Source organism: Castor canadensis, chromosome 2 (assembly GCF_047511655.1).
Source record: "Castor canadensis chromosome 2, mCasCan1.hap1v2, whole genome shotgun sequence".
NCBI classification, from domain to species: Eukaryota; Metazoa; Chordata; class Mammalia; order Rodentia; family Castoridae; genus Castor; species Castor canadensis.
The window spans coordinates 34,214,155-34,234,421 of NC_133387.1; the positions used below are offsets into that span (position 1 = coordinate 34,214,155).

Sequence of the window (20,267 nt, forward strand, 5' to 3'; positions counted from 1 at the left end):
GAAAAGTCATCCAAATTGAGAAGGAAGAAATAAAATAGTTTATAGATACATTATAATATATACATTATTTATATATAATATACTATATTATATATATTATATTTATATACAGTCCATACAAAACATAAATTCAGCAAAGTTGTGTGATACAAAATCAGTACAAAAATCCCTTAGTTTTGTATATACCTGCAATGGCAATACGAAAAGAAAAGTATAAAATCAATTCCATTTAAATAGCTTCTAAAAGAAACAAATGCCTAGGAATAAATTTTGCCAACTGAGTGAAAGTCTTATACTCTGAAAACTAAAAAAGCATTGCTGAAATTAATTAATGGAAACTTCACAGAAACAAAGTTGTTCCATTATGTGGATGGTGAAATACAATGTTATTGTTAATAATATGTGTAGTAATCTACAAATTCAAGGAAATTGTATCATAATTCTAAGAGTTTGTTGGGTTTCTTTTTAAAGAAAAGAAAATGTTCATCCTCAAATTCATATGAAATTTTAAGAGGTACCAAATAGAAAAAATAATTTTGAATAAGAGCAACCAACACCAAAAATCCTAAAAACAATAAAGTCAGAGGACTTACATTTTCCAATCTCAAAACTCTACTCAAAGCTACATTAATCAAAACCATGACCCACTGGAATAGTACCAAATAAATAAAACTTGAAGGAAGAACCTCTCATAGAGGTTCTATTTCAATTATCCACGAATATGAGCACTTTCATTTTAAACAAGAATTGTGTGCGTTTGTGGTTGTTTTGAACTGAACTGTATGTGTGATTGAGAATCAAAGCGCCTTATTTTTAAGGTCATATCTACCTATCTTAGCTTTGGAGTTTTTGACAAATGACTTTACCCTATTAAGAACATTTTTTTTTCTATAGAATGGGGATATCTTTTGCTACCTCCTGAGATTTTTGTCAACATTGAGTAAAATACTTTGGCATGCTTGACACATTATATCTGCTTTCTAAAATTTGTCTTCCATTATATTTATATATATATAATAATACTCCATTATTTCTTATTTTCAGATCTACGCATATGTCAGTGGTTGTTTCGTGTCTAAAGGAAAAACTTCTTCCTAAATCTTTGCTTCACTTCACTGTTTCTGAGGTTTGAACTATTTCAGGTGACATTCACATGTAAATATACTCCATGTACAATTTCCTACATGTGGTATAGTGACACTTCATCTCACTGAAGAGAGTATAATTGAATATAACTCACACTTTTATGGCCATAATAATGAATCTGGTACAAATTACCAGAGTGATGTAATTCATTCTTGTATTTGCCTACCTCATATTGCTAATAATACACATCTGCAATACATTTTAAAACTGATCTTATAAACATTTTCTCCTGTGGACTAATGCCCTAGAGCAAGTAGTTTCATCTCAGGACAGCCCCAACTAACAGAAATGACTGCTTGATTACAGTGAGTGACGAATGAGAGAAGAGAGAGCATTAGTTCATTCCATCAGGGTACTGTAATTTCTCATTAATAGCCACCACTAGAATGGAAAGGAGAGGTGATGGCTCACATATAGGTTCTTTGCCAATCCAAGATTATTTTGTTCAACTTTGAATTAAGACAGTCTAAAATTAGACTGGAAAGCTATTTAGAATCTGCAAATATATTATGTGCTTTTGAGTAAATAAACACAGGTAAGTATTTTTCATTATTAATGAGCCATAATATTTATAGAAAGTCTTAATTTTTTAGAAAAAGATAGTCTAAAATTTACTATCCTAATTCATCTCTAAAAAAGAAGGAGCTAAGCAGTAAGCAAGCTTTTCATTATATATAAGCAAACCTCTGCTTGATAAGAGATACAATAGACTATCACCTTGCAGCACTCTGTATCACATTAATAACTTGATTTAATACATTTACAAATGACATTGAGATAACCCATATTAGCTATATATATGCACGAATAAAACAGTTTTAATTTGGAAAAACAATATTTATGATACAGGCTATTTATCTTCTTAGGAGATACAGTCAAGAAAATTAATTATGTTCTCAAAATGATTAAAAATAGGATTGCACCTAAATGACCTCCTTTGATCACCTTTTAGAAAAGGATGAATCTACATCTGAGAAGTTTAATGTACTCAGTATTCATTAGTTTGGATATTATATAATGAAGTCTTTGTCCTCTAACAAATACATGAAGAACAACTTCTGAAATATACATATTTTTGTGTCCCTGAAGTATCAAAGAAAATTATTGCTTCAGAGTTATGGAAGAATTAAATAGACCACTATATTAGATAATTAAACATTTAATTATAAATTAAAAATACTTCTTAAAATAATTACCAATGTTTCAGTATGTAATTATTAAACAACTTTGTAAATTTATTTTATTTTATCAATTATGAGGCTTTTTTTGGCAAACGCCAGATTAAAGTGAACCTCAAAGTTCCAATACAAGTTTTTTTTTCATTGCAACACTGAATTAGTGACTACTGCTGAATGACTTTAAGTTAAACCACATAGTAGGTCTCACTCATTTGCCTGTGCAATTCAGCATAATCTGAACTAGAACTGTCAGTATTCACACAAAATAGGGAAGTTTTTATTGTCGAATGGGCTAAGAATAATGAAAGAATTTTCAAAATACCTCTTCAAGTCTCCTCTTTCTGTCTTTCTCAGCTCTCTTTCCCACTTTTTCTTCCTCTATTTCCATGCCTGCTTTAGGTAAAAGGTGAGAGAAACATCCTCAAAGAGGCATGGTTCTGAGGACCAATATAAGAACTAGAATTCAATCCATCAGCTATGGTGACCATGTTACCAATATCCACATCAAAAATATTTCTTTATACATAGAAGTGTGACAAGGAAACTCTCTGTGTAGCTATCTTTAAAACAAAAATGTCATTTTTCATTCTTTTACAAAATCAGAGAACAGGAGGCCAGAACAGGTCCTGCCTTGGAGGGTGGGTTGGTACTAATGGGAGGGGGAAAGAGGTGGAGAAAAGTGTAGGAGAGTGAACATAGTGCAAATATTGTGTACACATGTATGTAAATGGAAAAATGATACCTGTTGAAACTATATCAGGGATAGGAGAGGGGGTGAATTCAAGTATGATATATTGTAAGAAATTTTGTAAATGGCATAGTGTACTCCACCCAGCATAACAAGAAATATATTTCTTGAGATTTTATTGCTTTATATTTATATTGATTTAATATATTTTCACATTTTCTAATAATATCCAGAATCTAACACTACATAGCTTTAATATCCCATGCACATACACTCACTTCTCTCTCTCTCCCTCTATCTCTCTCTCCCACCCCACACACACTCACACACACACACACACACACACACACACACAAACACATACACACACACATAAAGACAATCAGACTATATCAATTAAGTAGTGTTATGTTACTTCAGTCCTTTCTTCCTGTGGTTTGAGAGGTATGGGAGGTGAAAAAACAGTTAAATTCCAGGTGACTTTTATCCAGCCTCCTGAGCAATCATTAACTAGTTCATTCATTCATTTTTATTTATTTATTTTTACATTTTTATTCATTCATTTTTATTTATACATTTGGTTATTTTTCTAAAGTAGTTGCATTGTTTTTTCATAAGGTTCATGAATGAACCCCTATCTTGTGTGAGGCACTATCCAGTGGAACATAATGATTTAAAAGATTAAATATCTTCTCTTAACAAGACCATACCATCTTTAAAATAATTGGTGGTCAAACACACAGATGAATTTTAAAAAGTGAGCATGTAAGTATTTTTTATAGCTCAGAAAACTAAATATATTGGTCCTTGAAATAAAGAGTTCTAGTCCCTCATAGAAATAATAATTGATGAACCAGCCTTGAAAATGAGAATTTAATTAGGTAGAGTTAAGAATGGCAATATTTAAAAACAGAAATGACAGGAGCAGGTACAATGTCAGGATAATACAGGTTTATTTAGAAGATAAAAATATGTTATTTTAAAGGATAAGACTAAGAGTGATATTCAAGAGCCATGGCTCATAAGTTTTTCCCACTCCTTGTTCAGTAATGGCATCTTGGCAACTTTAAATTGGAAAAGGTGGGAACCACAGAGACCATCTAACATCCTAAAGTGTGCCTCTCTCTTCAACCACCCAAAATGAGAGCTGGTTTATCAGCATAGTACTGCAGAAGCTGCATGATTCAGATTATGATTTTCATTACTTCTCAACAGCAATGTAATTTTGGATCTTTTTTCTTTTCTTAATTTTTTCTTTTTTTTTTTCCTGTGGCAGTACAGGAGTTTGTACATAGGGCTTTGTGCTTGCTAGGCAGGTATTCTATCACTTTGGAGCCACATCTCCAGGCCTTTCTTTGCTTTAGATTGTTTTTCAGTAATCTCAAACCTCTTACCTATGACTCCTGTGTAGCTAGAAATATAAGTGTGAACCTACCACACCTGCCTCATTTGTTGAGATGGGGTATTGCTAACTTTTTGCCTGGGCTGGACTGGAACCATAATCCTCCTGATTTCTGCTTCCTGAGTAGTTAGAATTATAGGCAAGAGTGCCCAGCTTAATTTTGGACCTTTCTTACTTCTATGTTATTGAGTATTATCTTCTATAGAATCAAAATAATGGTAAAAAAAAACCATTGTTTTGGTATGATCCTTTTGACTGGAATAACAAATGTGAAGTACTTAAAATATTGGTTGTTATTAGATGTTTGACAAATACATGCCTAAATATTCATCATAATAGTTACTTGCAATATTCCATTGACTGATTAATAATTAATAATTGATCTTACTTTTGCTGAAGGTTTTCAGAAACTGGAATCCTATACTGTAAGATAAGACTATTGTAGGGCAGCATGTGTTAGCCAGAGTAAGTTGGCCTGTATAGAAGATTCATTAGTGCTAGTAGATTCCTAAGGTGGTGAAGCTAAGCAATCCATGTGTAACACAGCCCGGGGCCTTTCCAAAGGCCTTTCGCCAAGACTTAAGGGAACCTGTTCTGCTACAAAAGTTCCATCACTCATGCTTAGGGAACCAAAATGATGCATTTTAGGAAAACCTTATTTAATTTGCATATAGCTTTATTCATAATCACAAACAGTAAAGACCGAGAAATCAAAAGATAGGTTTTTTGAAAAATTGAGCAGCTTTTACTAGTTTATAAATTTCATTATAAACTAAACTTTTTTGAAGCATAATTTGAATAGCACAATGATATTTTCACGTGTCAGTCAATACTGCAACCCCCACAAATTAGATTTATATGAAAGACTGAATAATTATGTCAGTATCACAAATATGTTCAGGTATTTATGAGTAGCTTCAGGTGACTTAAATATGCAAAAATAGCAATCTCTGATCTAAATGATGTTCAATTGATTTATGAGATATGGGTTTATTTACATAAATTTTAAATTATGCCCAACTATATAAGCCATGAAAAGTCATACCAAAGGTTCAAAATGATAAATTCAGTTTGAGCAGTAAATAAGCTTTCTAAGAATATATGAAATCTCATGAAATTGATAGGGAGAAAATAGATACAAAGTATAAGTAATGCATTATATGTTATTTTCCTACATTATGAAGTGTCTGACATTTAATAGAAAACCTTTTTATCAAAATTAGATGCAAGGTCATGTAAGCAGGGTTATAAGAATTAAGAAATCATATTTTAGTTCAATTTATGGATTGTCTTTCCACAATGATCAAATAAAGTTTTTCTGTGGGAAATGTTGACTTCAAATCTTTGTTATAATTATTTTCCCATTCATCCACATAGAAACATTTATTGGTTTTACTATTCTTAATTATGATTACTATTATATTATGTACTTGAAAAGGGAAATAGAATGTTTTTTGTCTAGATGGTGCTTATGAGTGATGACATGCTTTTTTCTCTCTTTGGACACATCTCATAATAAAAAAAATGAGGTTTTATATTAATATTTTCCTTATGGACAGTTGGTATTTTATGGAGATTTTGTTTTACCTTTAACAAACTTATCCCATAGCTTAATTATTGGCGTCATCCTTGGACAGATACTTTTCAAAGAACATGGAGTCTTTAATGGTGGGCAAGTGTAAGTCATACTGATGAAAACAACCAATGCTTAGACGGAATTTCTTAGAATCTATAAACAGAGCTAATAAGGGAATCCGGTAAAAGTGAAAAGCAGGATCATCTTTACAAGTCAAAACATTTTTTTAAAAAGTGGGCAAGTTCAACTGCTTTGCTCTTTTTTATTTAAACTACAAAATTAGGTAAGTTACAATGCAAAAAGTATTATATAAGCTCCATTTAGTTTAGCAAAATTGGTGCAGTTGGTTAAAAGAGCAGATGGTAACTATGTGATTGTGGACAGTGCTCTCTAAAACCTAATTGAAAATGCTTCAGGGGAGGAAAAGGCAGGTGTAATATATAGTTACCCAGATTTACATTTCACCCCAGACAGACATCATGCACATCTGTTCTTAAATGTGAAGGAAAAGCATGATTCTTCTAGTTTTATTTTTATCCTACAGGGCCATCCACTGTTTTAGAGATTGAGGTGAGATATCATTAGAAACATGTTTTAATTTGATGGTCTCTTAACAGTTACTTCAAAAAGAAATACCTGACATAACTAGAATTACAGTACCATTTGAGATGGAATCTCCTCCTTCAGAAATTTGAGGAAGTATAAGAAAGAGAACATACTGCTATACTGGATTCTGGGGAATTGAGGAAAAAGTTCTACAATTTGCGTCAGAAATAGCTTGTGATTCACATAAAAAGCATTGTTCACATATTCAGCTTTTTATAACTTAAATTTCATCATTGTATCTACAGGAAACATTACATGATTTTGTGTTGGAATGGGCAGTAAGCTAATTTTACAGTTGAGTAAACCAAGCTTCAAGTAGAGGTAATTATTCTCACAAGTTCATGCCACTAAATAGGGATAAATCTAGCATTTAAAATTTTGTCTCAGTACCAGGAAGAGCACATGTAATTAATATATTTTCTAAACTCCCACTTAAACAGTAGGAGTACATTTTATTCCACATACAAAATCTCCAGAGACAGGAGGCAGGAAATTAATTGCTGATTAACTGAACAGCTCAATAGTGGCATCAAAAATTTTCTTTCCATATCCCCTCCCAGCCATCTGGGAGGCCATCTGTGGCCTCTTTAGGCCACAAAATATTTGAGTCTCAAGAATTCCCAGAACCAACATGATTCCTTGCTCCTGTCAGTGGACTACATAAAATCTTCTCCTTGAAGTATTGAAGCTATAGTCTGTAATCCACTTTGGGTAAGTTAGATCACTCCATCCACAAAGTCAGCTAATGGCCAAGAGGAAAAATGATGATAAAGGTGATAATAATGATGAAGCTAATACAAATAATGTTTTATGGATATGTCAGATTCACTTTCATACATGAGACATAATACATGTATTTAATATAGGAACACATATGCATCTATGTGGAACTGAAATTGCATAGGCAGCAAGTAATATTAAATATAAGCTCTTAAATCCAAGTATTTTACACGTCTTAAAGTGTGTAAGGAAATACTAATAGCTAAGTCTCTTGGCAATTATTTTGCTATTGTTGGGTAATGCAAAAAAATTAATAAAAATACAATAAATGTTTTATGATGACCTGATATTTTATTTTGTCTAAACATCTTACTTATATTTTCCTTAAACTGTATATATCACAAAAATTAACTCAAAGTAAGTCATAGCTCCAAATGTAAAACACAGAACTCTAAAGTTCCTACAAGAAACATGGAAGAAAATCCAGATGATGTTGGTTTGGGTGACATCTTTTTAGACAGAACATTTATGAAAAAGTTGATAAGGGGGACTTCGCTAAAACTAAAATGTCTGTTCTGTGAAAAGCACTTTCTGGACAATAAGATAAGTAACAATTTGCAAGAATATCTGCAAGAGAAATATCTGATAAACAACTGTTATAAAAAATATACAAGGAACACTTAAAACCAACAATAAAGACATTATTAGAAACTGGCCCAAATACTTTAACAAGTACATCACCGAGGAGTAAAAAGAGGAAAGTCTGGAGGGAGATCAGTGGGATGGGGAAAACAGAAAGGAGAATGTACTGGGGGGTAAAATGAATCAAAATACATTACATACATATATTTACAATATATACATAATTACATTTATACGATATATGTACATATGCATAGATAATATATGGGGATAAATAATGAAATACACCAAACACTGTTTGAAAAGGGGGATGAGAAGGGAAGGGTAAAAGGGAACATAATGGAGGTGAATTTATTCAAAGTATAGCATACACATCTATAGAATTACTACAATGAAACCCCCTTGTACTATTAACGTACACTAATAAAATAGTTTATTTTATGAAAATAAAACATACAAATGGAAACTAAGCATATATAAAGATATTCTATATAACATGAACACAAAATTTCATTAGGAAAATGCATATAAAAGCTATAAACTCCAGAACACGGAGTTGTTGGTGATGACGTGAAGCAAGAGAAACTTTCATTCCTTTCTTTTGGGAAATCATCATCCATATTGGAAGATGATTTGGCTGTTCATACAAAACTAAACATATTTTCACCATATCATGAAGCAATCACACTCCTTAGTGTTTTTCAACAGGGTTGAAAACATGACTATACAATAATTTGCACACAGCTATTTAAGCACACAGTAGCTTAATTCACAGTGTCCATTAGGAAGCAACCAAAATATCCTTCAGTATCTGAATGACTACATAAACTGTAGAACACCTGATAATAGAATTGTTACTAAGTACTAGAAATAAAAGGCTATGAAAGCAGTAAAAATACAGAGAGAAAACTCAAATGTATATTCCTGAATGAAATAATTTATTCTGAAATATACAACATGCCAGAAATAGCAAAACTATGGAGACAGTAAAAATGCTAATGATTGCCAGTTTGAAGGAAAAAAGGGATGGATAGATACAAAGAATTCAGAGGATTTTTAGGGCAGAAAAATATTTTAAATGATAATATAGTTGTGGATAGCTGTCATTATACATTTATCAAAACTCATAAGATGCACAATACCACAAGGTAAATTTAATGTAAATCATGGATTTTTGGGTGGCAATGACTTTTCAGTGTGTGTTCATCAGTAGTGACAAAAATACTACATTGGTTTTGGAAGTGACAGTTGAGGCCATGCATGTGTGCACATAAGAGATATGGTAAGAGATATGGTAACTCAGTGGTCAATTTTGTGATGAATATAAAATTGCTCTAAAAATATCAAGCCTATTAAAATCAACCACACCTTTGGAAATTCAATGTTGCAAAAACTTGCTATTCGGTAAGCCTGTACATTATTCCAAGCAGGGTGTATGAAGAAGATAGAGTTACAGGGCATACAACCAGTGGCAAAAGCAGCTTTCTTCCCAACCACCATTTCCTTAGCATCAAAATATTTATAAAAATGTAAATCTGCACCCTGCCCTCACATTTCATGAATCATGTATTATATTTCTGCTTCAGGTTAGAGAATGATTCCCAAAAATAAATTTTAAAATTAATTGAAGAACACTTTTGAATTTTCAATTATTTAACAGTTATGCAAGCAGCATCCAAATCAAGAACAGGTAAAGAAACAAATAACTACTTGACCACAAGTAATTACATCAGTTTCATCCATTGTGTCTCAATTGTTTTAAAACTTATTATAGACTAATTCCTTTCTTCAACTCTTCTTTTTCCTTTCTTTGGGATAGAGACATGGAATCCAGGTAACATCAGTGTCAGTAGGGGGACTTCAATCCCTAAACACATTTTGTGCTTTAAGTGTGTTAATTTAAAACTCAGCTAATAAAGAAATGGGCAAGTGAACTAAACAGAACTTTCTCAAAAGAAGAAATTCAAATGGCCAAAAAACACATGAAGAAATGCTCACCATCTCTAGCAATAAAGGAAATGCAAATTAAAATCACACTAGGATTCCACCTCACCCCTGTTAGAATAGCCATCATTAGCAACACCACCAACAACAGGCGTTGGTGAGGAAGCGGGGGAAAAAGGAACCCTCTTACACTGTTGGTGGGAATGTAAACTAGTATAACCACTCTGGAAAAAAAATTGGAGGTTACTTAAAAAGATAGACATTGATCTACCATTTGATCCAGCAATACCACTCTTGGGATATACCCAAAAGACTGTGACACAGGTTACTCCAGAGGCACCTGCACACCCATCTTTATTGCGGCACTATTCACAATAGCCAAGTGATGGAAACAGCCAAGATGCCCCACCACTGACGAATGGATTAAGAAAATGTGGTATCTATACACAATGGAATTTTATGCAGCCATGAAGAAGAATGAAATATTATCATTCGCTGGTAAATGGATGGAATTGGAGAACATCATTCTGAGTGAGGTTAGCCTGGCCCAAAAGTCCAAAAATCATATGTTCTCCCTCATATGTGGACATTAGATCAAGGGCAAACACAACAAGGGGATTGGACTATGAGCACATGATAAAAGCGAGAGCACCCAAGAGAGGGGTGAGGATAGGTAAGACACCTAAAAAACTAGCTAGCATTTGTTGCCCTCAATGCAGAGAAACTAAAGCAGATACCTTAAAGCAACTGAGGCCAATAGGAAAAGGGGACCAGGAACTAGAGAAAAGGTTAGATCAAGAAGAATTAACCTAGAAGGTAACACACACACACAGGAAATCAATGTGAGTCAATACCCTGTATAGCTATCCTTATCTCAACCAGCAAAAACCCTTGTTCCTTCCTATTATTGCTTATACTCTCTCTACAACAAAATTAGAGATAAGGGCAAAATAGTTTCTGCTGGGTATTGAGGGGGTAGGGGGGTGAGGGAGAGGGCAGAGTGGGTGGTAGGGGAGGGGTAGGGGCAGGGGGGAGAAATGACCCAAGCCTTGTATGCACATATGAATAATAAAATAATAATAATAAAAAAAATAAAATAAAACTCAGCTAAAAACCTTACAGAACCATGAATTTTTAGTCTAAAAAGTTTGTTATGCAGATAAGGGGCATTTACTTTATCAAATCCTTTGTTCATTATTTGAAAACAGAACTTTACTAAAGAGGACAATAATGAATAATGTATCCATTATTCTATCAGCTGAAATATTTACACCTATATATGTAAAATTACATCATATGTAGAGGTTAGATTTACACTGTCACTTCACACTAACACTTATATTAGCAATAATGCTAAGAACTGACACTATGAGTATTGATGCCTTTCCTGAGGCTCTCTCAGAAAGACGAAGAAGCTGTTAATTCAGTTGCCTGTAGACAATTAATGTTTAGTTAATAGTAACTGAAATAATTAAATACATTTGTCTTTCCTTTATTTCACAACTAGTGTTCTTCCACAGGTAGAAGAAGTATAAGGTAAAAAGACAATTTATTTTATTGAGGAAAAAGTAAGTAGAAGCTAGATTTTCTTCATTTTGGGGCTGAGTAATGTTTTATTTTTCTTTTCATTTCCTAGATTCTCTTTAGAAGAAAGGCATGGATGGATGGATTTAAACTTTATATCTGAATAGTAACTGTGCAAATAATTCAAATAACTAGTCAATTCAAAAAATACGGTAAGCATAAATGTTTACCAGCAATGGTACATTGTTTGTTTGTTTGTTTGGAAAGAAGGTCTCACTACCTAGCCCAATCTAGCTATGATTTAAGGGTCCTTCTGCCTCAGCCTCCCTAGTGCTGGCATTACAGGCATGCAATACCACACCTAGCTTGAGAATGGATTTTGTAATCAAAGTTGTCATTCTACAGACCTATGAAGATGTTTAAGGAAAATTTCTTTTCAATCTGTAGTTTGAGTAGCACATGAATTTCAACTAATCAGAATGTTAAAAAATATCTAGGAATCTTATAAGGAATCAATGGTGTCTTATGTTTCTCCCATAATCAGAGGACCAGATCACTTTTGGCCAAGGTGAGAAGGAAATTTTACAACTCAAGATCTTTAATGAAAATAATTTTAACATATTCCCACTTTTCTTTGGATAGTACTTAGTAATTGCCAATGAGTGCTTATATTTTCTTAAGAATCTTCACAAAGCTCAGACTATTAGTTCAAGATTGAAGGATCAAGACATTTAAAATAAAGTTTTCTATTTAAAATGCACATATACACATCCAACACAGACACTTCAAGACATAAAGAAAAACTTACAAATTTCTATTTTAGATTTATTTCTCAATCTTGAGAATTGCAAAAGTACTTATAACAACTTTCCAAACATCCATGTTTATAGAACAGTTTACATTTCATTTAAATCATATTTTTCTACTCTTCAGTATTCAGATACCTGTTTTCAAAGTAATAAGTGATTTATCTCTTAATCATATTTTGACAGCAACTGGGGAGTTGTAATGTGTTTTGAAGATTTATAAAGGGTTTTTAAATTGATTAAAATGTTTCACATTAAAAAGCAATCTTCACTGTAATAGTAAAGTTTGGCAGGAAGCTCCTACAGAAATTCTTTATAATATTTTTTTCCACATTTCTCACACTGGCCCAAAAAGTTCTAGATTCTTCTTAGTTCATCAATAAATTGTTAAATAAATCCTAAAAGACATTGCTCATCAAATTGGTCATAAGTTTTGTAATGTGTATATAAAATGAACAGCATGCAACTTTCATATATATTTCAAAATGTCAAACATATCAGATTTGTATCTATGCATTCAAAATTACAATAAAATTGAGATAATTATCTTGATATTTTTGTTGTTTGTACTGTCTTTTGCATCTATGTTGCAAGAAAATGTTGGGATATTCTGGAATTACTCAAAAGACTTAAATTTCCACTTAAGTTGTACCAACCAATGTATATTGAAATCATATACATCAATAATTTAATCAATAATTTAGCAGAATTTATCTGAGAAATATCTACATATAATTATTGTTTGCAGCTCATTAATTTTTTTTTCTTTTTTTGGTGATACTGGGGTTTGAACTCAGGGCCTCATGCTTGCCAGGCAGATGCTCTACCATTTGAGCCATGCCACCAGCCTTATGTCTTATTTAAAATTTGAAAAGACATGGTCTTGGATTTAAAAAGGGTGTGAGTGTTGCAGTGGAATATTTCAATGTTCCTTATTGTTCAACGAATACCTCAAAACTTAATTTTTCTGTCTTTCCTCACCTTGATACAATTTGAGTTTGGGAAGGGAAAATACTGGAACAAAATGAAAGCAAAATGAAGGTAAGAGACACAAATTCAAATTACATACAGAAAAATCTGAACTTTCTCATAACTGGTGATGAAATATGAAGTTATACCACAAATATAAAACATTCACTTATTTCTCCCTTTGTAGTAAAAAACTGTTTCAACTAGAAATCAACAGAAACTAGAAGTTTTGAAGTAATATGACAGATACTCATTCTTTAAGTTTTCAGATGCAATTTCTACATAGGACTGTTTTGATATTTCTCCTTTGTTGGTTTCTCATCAGCTTCTTGACATGAACAAGTATGTTCTCCCCAAGACATTATCTAACAAATGCTTTTCCGTATTTGCCCTCTACATAAAATACCATTGTGCTGATACCTTCCAAATCTCTATTTCTTGTTCTTAACTCTCCCCAAGTCTCATCTGTCTCTTATTGTAGACATCAACTTTAAATCTTCTCTCAAATGAGTTCCTTACTTCCAACCAATCACAATAAATGGAAAAGTCATTCTTGTGGTAAGAAACCCTAGAAAAAACACAACATATGTTTGTTCTCTTACAGTGTTGGGTGCAAGAATTCAAAAAATCAATGTGTCATCAAGACTATGATCACTTGGAAGAATCTAGGGGAGAACCAATAAGCATCGCTTCTATCAGTTTCTGGTGGCAGCTGGAAGTTCTTGTTGTTCTTGGCCTACAGACACATCCCTCCAATCTCTGCCTCTGTTTTCACATGGCCTTCTTTCCTTCTGTCTTCTCTTTAAGGACACTTGTCATTGGATTTAAGGCCCACTGGATTCTGGATGTTCCTCTCATCTAGCTCCTCAGCTCAGTTACATCTGCCTGGATCCTTTCTCCAGGTAAGGTCACCTTTACAGGTTTCAGGTGGGAAGAGTTTTATTTAATCCCCTATCTCCTATATTTCTTTATGCCCTTTTTCTACCTTTGGACATGTTATTTCCACATTTGAAATTTCTTTTTCATTTTATTTTCCAAATCTTGCTCAGTTTCTTTGTCCTTCTCACAAAGCCTCTCTTCATCTTCAAATATTGAATCAACCTTCAATTCAGTTAGAAGTTAGGTGAATTTTTATAACATTTCCCTTGTTCAAGTCACTATCATTTTTCTTCTATATTATTTCAATAATATTCTTACTTACTTCTGCATTCCCATATTGTTATCCTACAGTCTGTTCTCTACAGAACAACCAAAGTGATGCAGTTAAACTATAATCCAAACTATATAATTCCTGTTTATAATAGCAGCCCTAGTCTTTATCTACTTGAAATATGAAATGTGGTCTAATAACATTATAAGGTATTGATATATTATTGATTATCTCTAATATCCTGAAAGGCAATTGATATAATGGACAAGGTTAATCAAACATATTTTGATGAAAGTGTAACCAAGCCTCCTTAGTTAATTGTCTGGAAAGTAGTGACTTTCAAAAGTCCTCAAATATCCAATAGAAAATGAAAGATGTGTTTTGTAGATTTTTTTAAGTTCTATATGTTGCTTATATGAAACTTAACTAAGTAGCATAATACTTCACCTCAATGACCTTCCTTTAACATTCTGTATTTTTGTTAGCTTAACTGGTAGTTGAAATTTAATTTCAATAAAGAATTTTCAATGTCAAAATGTTGAACAATTATCATTTAATTAATTGCACTATTTCTTTATTTTTAAGTTGTAATCAATTTTCTTTTACTGATGGCTGAGAATGAGTGTGTAAAGCAGAATAATAGGAATGATTTAATGAGTAGTCTAATATGTTAAGAGAGGAGATCAACGAAATCTGGCATAATTAATTGCAGGAGATGTCAGCATTGTTTAAAGTTCTGCTGGGCTTGTACTCTGAGTATGAGGAGCGTTGCATTTTTCTACCTAGTGGCAAAACACTTGCCTAGCATGACCAAGGCCTTGAGTTCCATCCTCAGCACCACAAAAAAGTGCACAGTCTTTTACCAACTCTAAGTTGTTATAGTCATGAGACAGACATGGATGCGTTTAAGATCTAGTATTGATTCTGGGCGCTTTTCTAGCAGAAGAGTAAAACAAAAGGGCAAAGACATTAAGTAGGAAAGAAAAAAGTCAGGGGTAAAAGATACTCAAACATCCAACTAATTTAAATCTATAAAAAAGCAGAAGAAAGAAAATAGGGGAAAATGTCAAAGTAGCTCAAAGCTATATCAAAGAATATAATACTTGACTTTCTAGATTTAAAAATGACTGCTTGAATAAAAATTGACCCAAGCCAATAGCTAAAATTTCAAAATAAACTCTAAATGAAAGTTGTTCAAAAATTAATTAAATAGGCAACAACTCTTCCTCATAGTTTAAACAAGTTCCTCCTTAGTTTTCTACCAGTCCCACTTAGAAATTCTGTTCTTTGTTTCAACATTTATATATACTTTATTTACATTATCAAACCAGCCTAACCTTAATAGCAAATTGAGCTCTTGATTAAGATAGAAGTATTATAATATGTTTGTGGCCATCAGACAGTGTTGAATCATTCAAAAATATATCCATGGCTTGGGATGTGAAAAGTTTAATGTAGAGAGACACAAGGAATAGTTCCATTCCATATACCATAGCCATGCTCAGTTTTAGAATACATTTAAAGGAAAATAGACAAGATTTCTTTGTGATTAATGAAGGTTCTGTTATATACACTTTTATTTATAAATGCATATAATCATAAAACATACCTAGAATCTCATGTGTGTCCATTTTTCATGTTAAAGGAAACATTTTGTTTTCTTATTTGACAAGATTCTATTATTATATTATTTAAAACATTACACATTTTATCAGAACAGAGTTAGTCACCAATTAACACCACAATGTTTAAGGTTATTTTTAATAGAAGATGAAATAAAGTTTTATTATCAGGTCAACATGATCATGGTCTTAACTAGATATGACTGCTCACATATCATTGCTTGCTTTCATTGGAATGTTTTAGACTTATCTAATACAAAGTATCCTTAAACATGGGTATAGGGATTTGATAAAGCTCATATTGTGGTTTAATTTTTGATATGGAATCCAGTTCCTCCTGATCTAAAATCATCCCTTACTCACAATGCACATTATACACAACACGCCCCTAAAAACACTGAAGAGTTAGCCAGGTTGGCAGTCCATGGTTCTAAGCAAAAAGAAGGTGATGTCCAAAGACTAGTTTTCTTATAGAGTAATGAAAGCAATTATATATAGCTTATACCCACAGAGCAAGAATGAGAGATGTATCAGGAAGCTGAGATTTGAGGCAAGGTTTCAAAGTGTGTTCTTAAACAGTGCAGTAAGAATAACAAGTCATGTAGAAGAGATTTAAGTAGGATGTAGATACAATTAGACATATTTCTGAATAAATGTAATGCTAATAGGTACCTCATGAGGATTTAATTGCACTTTACCCATCTTAAATCATCCCCTTCATTCTTTGATAGATTATTTGTTATTTTCTAAATTTTATTATAAAGAAAATAAAAATGCAGTTTCATATCAAGTCGCCTTATACTCAACCTTCTTGAAATATAACCCAATTTTATTGTTTTTTTGTATTAAATCTGGACTAATGCAAAAAGGTGAGATACTAACTGAAGAATAACTAAAACAACAAAAAAACGATGAGTCATATATAGAACACGTAGATAGAAATGTTTAGGAACGTTGGGCTTCAGTGGTAGTGGTTTTACCTGTCTAGTTACCTAACAAGGCAGTAATGCAATTGAATGTTCCTATCTAAAGCATCTCTATTTAATTCATTACTATTTTGTGATCTACAAGGAATCAAAAATAATATGGAGAGTGTTCAAAATTGAACTGCATATATATTATTACATAAAATCTCAGGTTTCCTTATAGCTTCTAAGATTCATGCAATCTAAAAATAATTAGGAAAAAATATCTCTATACCTTGTGAGTTATAAATCATTACAAAACTCAACAAATGTGATTCTCTTTAATATATGAGCAATGCAGTTATAGAATATTGATTGAATTTACATGTAAAAAATTTAAATATCTATTTTTAAATGATTGATCTAATTTCTCCTATAGGTGAAAAACAGTAAAACTGTAGTTATAATCCTACATAAAACATGAAAAAGTTCTAGAGATGTATTTGGATTATGGATAGATGATAATATGCAAAATATAAGATTTTTAACATTTAAATAATTAGTCAATAGTCTAATCTATTTATTGTAGCTTTTACTGAGCTATTTAATAATGAAACATAGAAGAAAGCCTACTACATTTGACAGGAAGAAGGAGAAGTTTGGAAACTCGAAAAGAACAAAATTCTGAATAACAAAGTGTTGTTCTGGAGAATCCACCTCAGCACATCTCTCTGCTGAAGTGATATTGACAAATACTGGAGAAGATAATTCGGAAGAGGTATTATCTACAAAGAAATTTTAACAGAGATGAATTTGTTTTAAATTGCATTCCTTTTACAAATGAAAAGTGGTATGTGTGCATGCCTGTATGTATGTGTGTGTGTGTGCAATAATAATGGAATCACATTATGGATTTTCACAGACTTACTTTCATTCCTCAAAGTTATCTTTGATTCTTTCTTCCTCAGGAGCAAAAAGAAAAATCTGCATGAGCAGTTTCTTACTTAAAGTTTTCAGAATATTGGGTGAGGAGAAAGAATGTGTGTGAGTGTGGGGGTGTGGGGGTGTTAGGCAACATAACTGGGGAAGATAACCACAAATAAATCAATTCTAGATTACATGGGATAAAGGGAGAGGTGGATGAGAAAGACCAGGATGGGAGGGTTGGGAAACCCTGTCACTAATGGAGCAGAAAGTTAGAACAGTTGGAATTGTTCCAAGTGCTCTGTACAGAAAGTACAGAGGTTTTAAACAGCATTTCCATTTCTCAAGTACGGATTCTCATAAATAGAAAAGAAAGGAAGACAAAGAACAAAATTCCCACTTGTTCATCAATATTGTAAAACTACATGTTGCAAGTTTAAAATATAAGAGATTGTGACATAAATGTTCTATTTTTATATTTCCCAGCAAAGTTTTCCATGTGTCCTCCACTTTTCCTGCCACAGCTTTATCAGCCCTTCTTCTTTTAAGAAACTTCAAAAGACCTTTGAAGACAAAGTTTTTGGTATGTCAGCCCCAACATTGGATTTGCTCATATGAAAGAAATATAGTTCAAGGTTCTGCTCAATAGTATTAGAATGTGAGTAAGTGCTTTCAGTTTTCAAATTTTCCTTTTCATCTGTATACCATGGGATTATGATGCCTGGTCTATAGGGTTATGTTTAGAACCAAGTAAATAATTAGTTCATTCATAACTTTAAATCACTTTAAAAGTAATTAATACATTAACAAAATCAATACATTTTTATAATGACTATTTCATATTTTTTCTAATTTTATGTTTTAAAAACCCACAGAGCTTTAAGAATTTCTTAATTTTTATTTTAATTGAATTCAACCTTTTCTAATTAAAAAGTAAATTGAAAATAAAAGTTTATTTAGAGAATTCAATGACTATAACATATTCTGTGAAATCAGATTGTACATACATAATTGTTTGAAAACATTGATGCTAAAATAAAGTCAGACAGAATCTGAAAGGAAACAAAGTTTGTGAGAAATGAATAAACACATATTTTATTTACTAGGATTTTCCCTGAGAAAATGCTTTCAGTTTACATAAGTCATATAACTGGATTAGGGAAACGGAACTTGAAGTTTGGGCTAGACACTAAGGAGGGCAATCCTAGAATGGAGAGAGAACCAGAGGGGTGAACTGTAAAATATACTAATTCATCTCAGAACTGTGGCTGACAATTTACTGTGCAGAAGGAAGCTTAGCCTGTACAGCATAGAAGCATAACTGGGAACTGCATTAGGAGGACAGGACTGCTGAGCAAGTATTAGCACTGCATTAATAAAAACGATAAGTTATGGCAAATAAAGGCATTTTAATATACAGGAAAGGTGAGGAAATTTATTGCCTTACAATAGTAGAAATGCAAAGGAAAATTCTTCAGTGTGAAACAGAACCATAGAAGGTGGAAGAGGATACCTTCAGGGAAGAAGGAATATTGGAACAGGTGATAGATGTGGAAGATCAAAAACAATTAGTAAAAATGAAGAAAAATACAAACATAGAAATAATTGAATTGCATGTAAAGAAATCAGCACTAATAATAAAGCAAAAGCCATCATAAGTGATAAAAATTAAGGAACCCACAAAAATCTGTTTGCCATAGGTTCACTGTACATAAAAAGGAAGGTATTGTGTAAACATTAAACATGATAATTTGGTTTTATTAGCATAAAAATAGTTATCAAGGCAATCATATTTTTAGAGATTTGGAATACAATTTCATAACAATGAATGTAAAAATGTATCAAAAACTGTAAGTATTTGTAGCTAGAAAAGCAAATGCTGTATACACATGTATGTAAATGTAAATATAAGAACTGCTGAACCTGTTCCAGGAATAGGGGAGAGTTGATAAGGGAAATAGTGGAGAGACTGAATTCTAGTACTATATATTTGATATATTCTAAGAACTTTTGTAAATGCTCCAATGCATCCTCTCCCAGAAAAACAATAAATAAAAAAATTTAAAGTAAAAAAGGATAAAAAAAGAAGAAATGATATATCCCTCTATTAGAATGAAAAAATTTAAAATGCATGCTTTAGGAATTGGCAGAAAAATTAAAACAGTTAAAGATCTATAAAATTTGAACATCATTCTCATCAAATTAATCTAGCATATGTTTGTAGAAATCCACAGGGAAAACTGTACTGCATCCACACTTTTTGTGACTGGATTGTTTGCAAGGTGAACAATTTGCTGGACCATGCAATAAATCTCAAGAAATTTCAAAGGGATGAAACATACAGAATATTTTTTCTTACACAGAAGAGATGAAACCATAAATAAATAACAATAAGGCATCTAATTAATCTGAAATTAGTCAAGGTACCACATAAATTAATAACAAATCAATTACTAGTAATTTCA

At 32.1% G+C, this 20,267-nt stretch overlaps 1 non-coding gene across 1 annotated transcript; it reads right to left on the reverse strand.

Moving 5' to 3' along the window:
* Window positions 1-13,004: 13,004 nt before the first annotated feature.
* Trnaa-ggc (transfer RNA alanine (anticodon GGC)) lies at window positions 13,005-13,077 on the reverse strand. Its single transcript has one exon. It is a non-coding gene; the product is annotated as a tRNA-Ala (tRNA).
* Window positions 13,078-20,267: the final 7,190 nt, after the last annotated feature.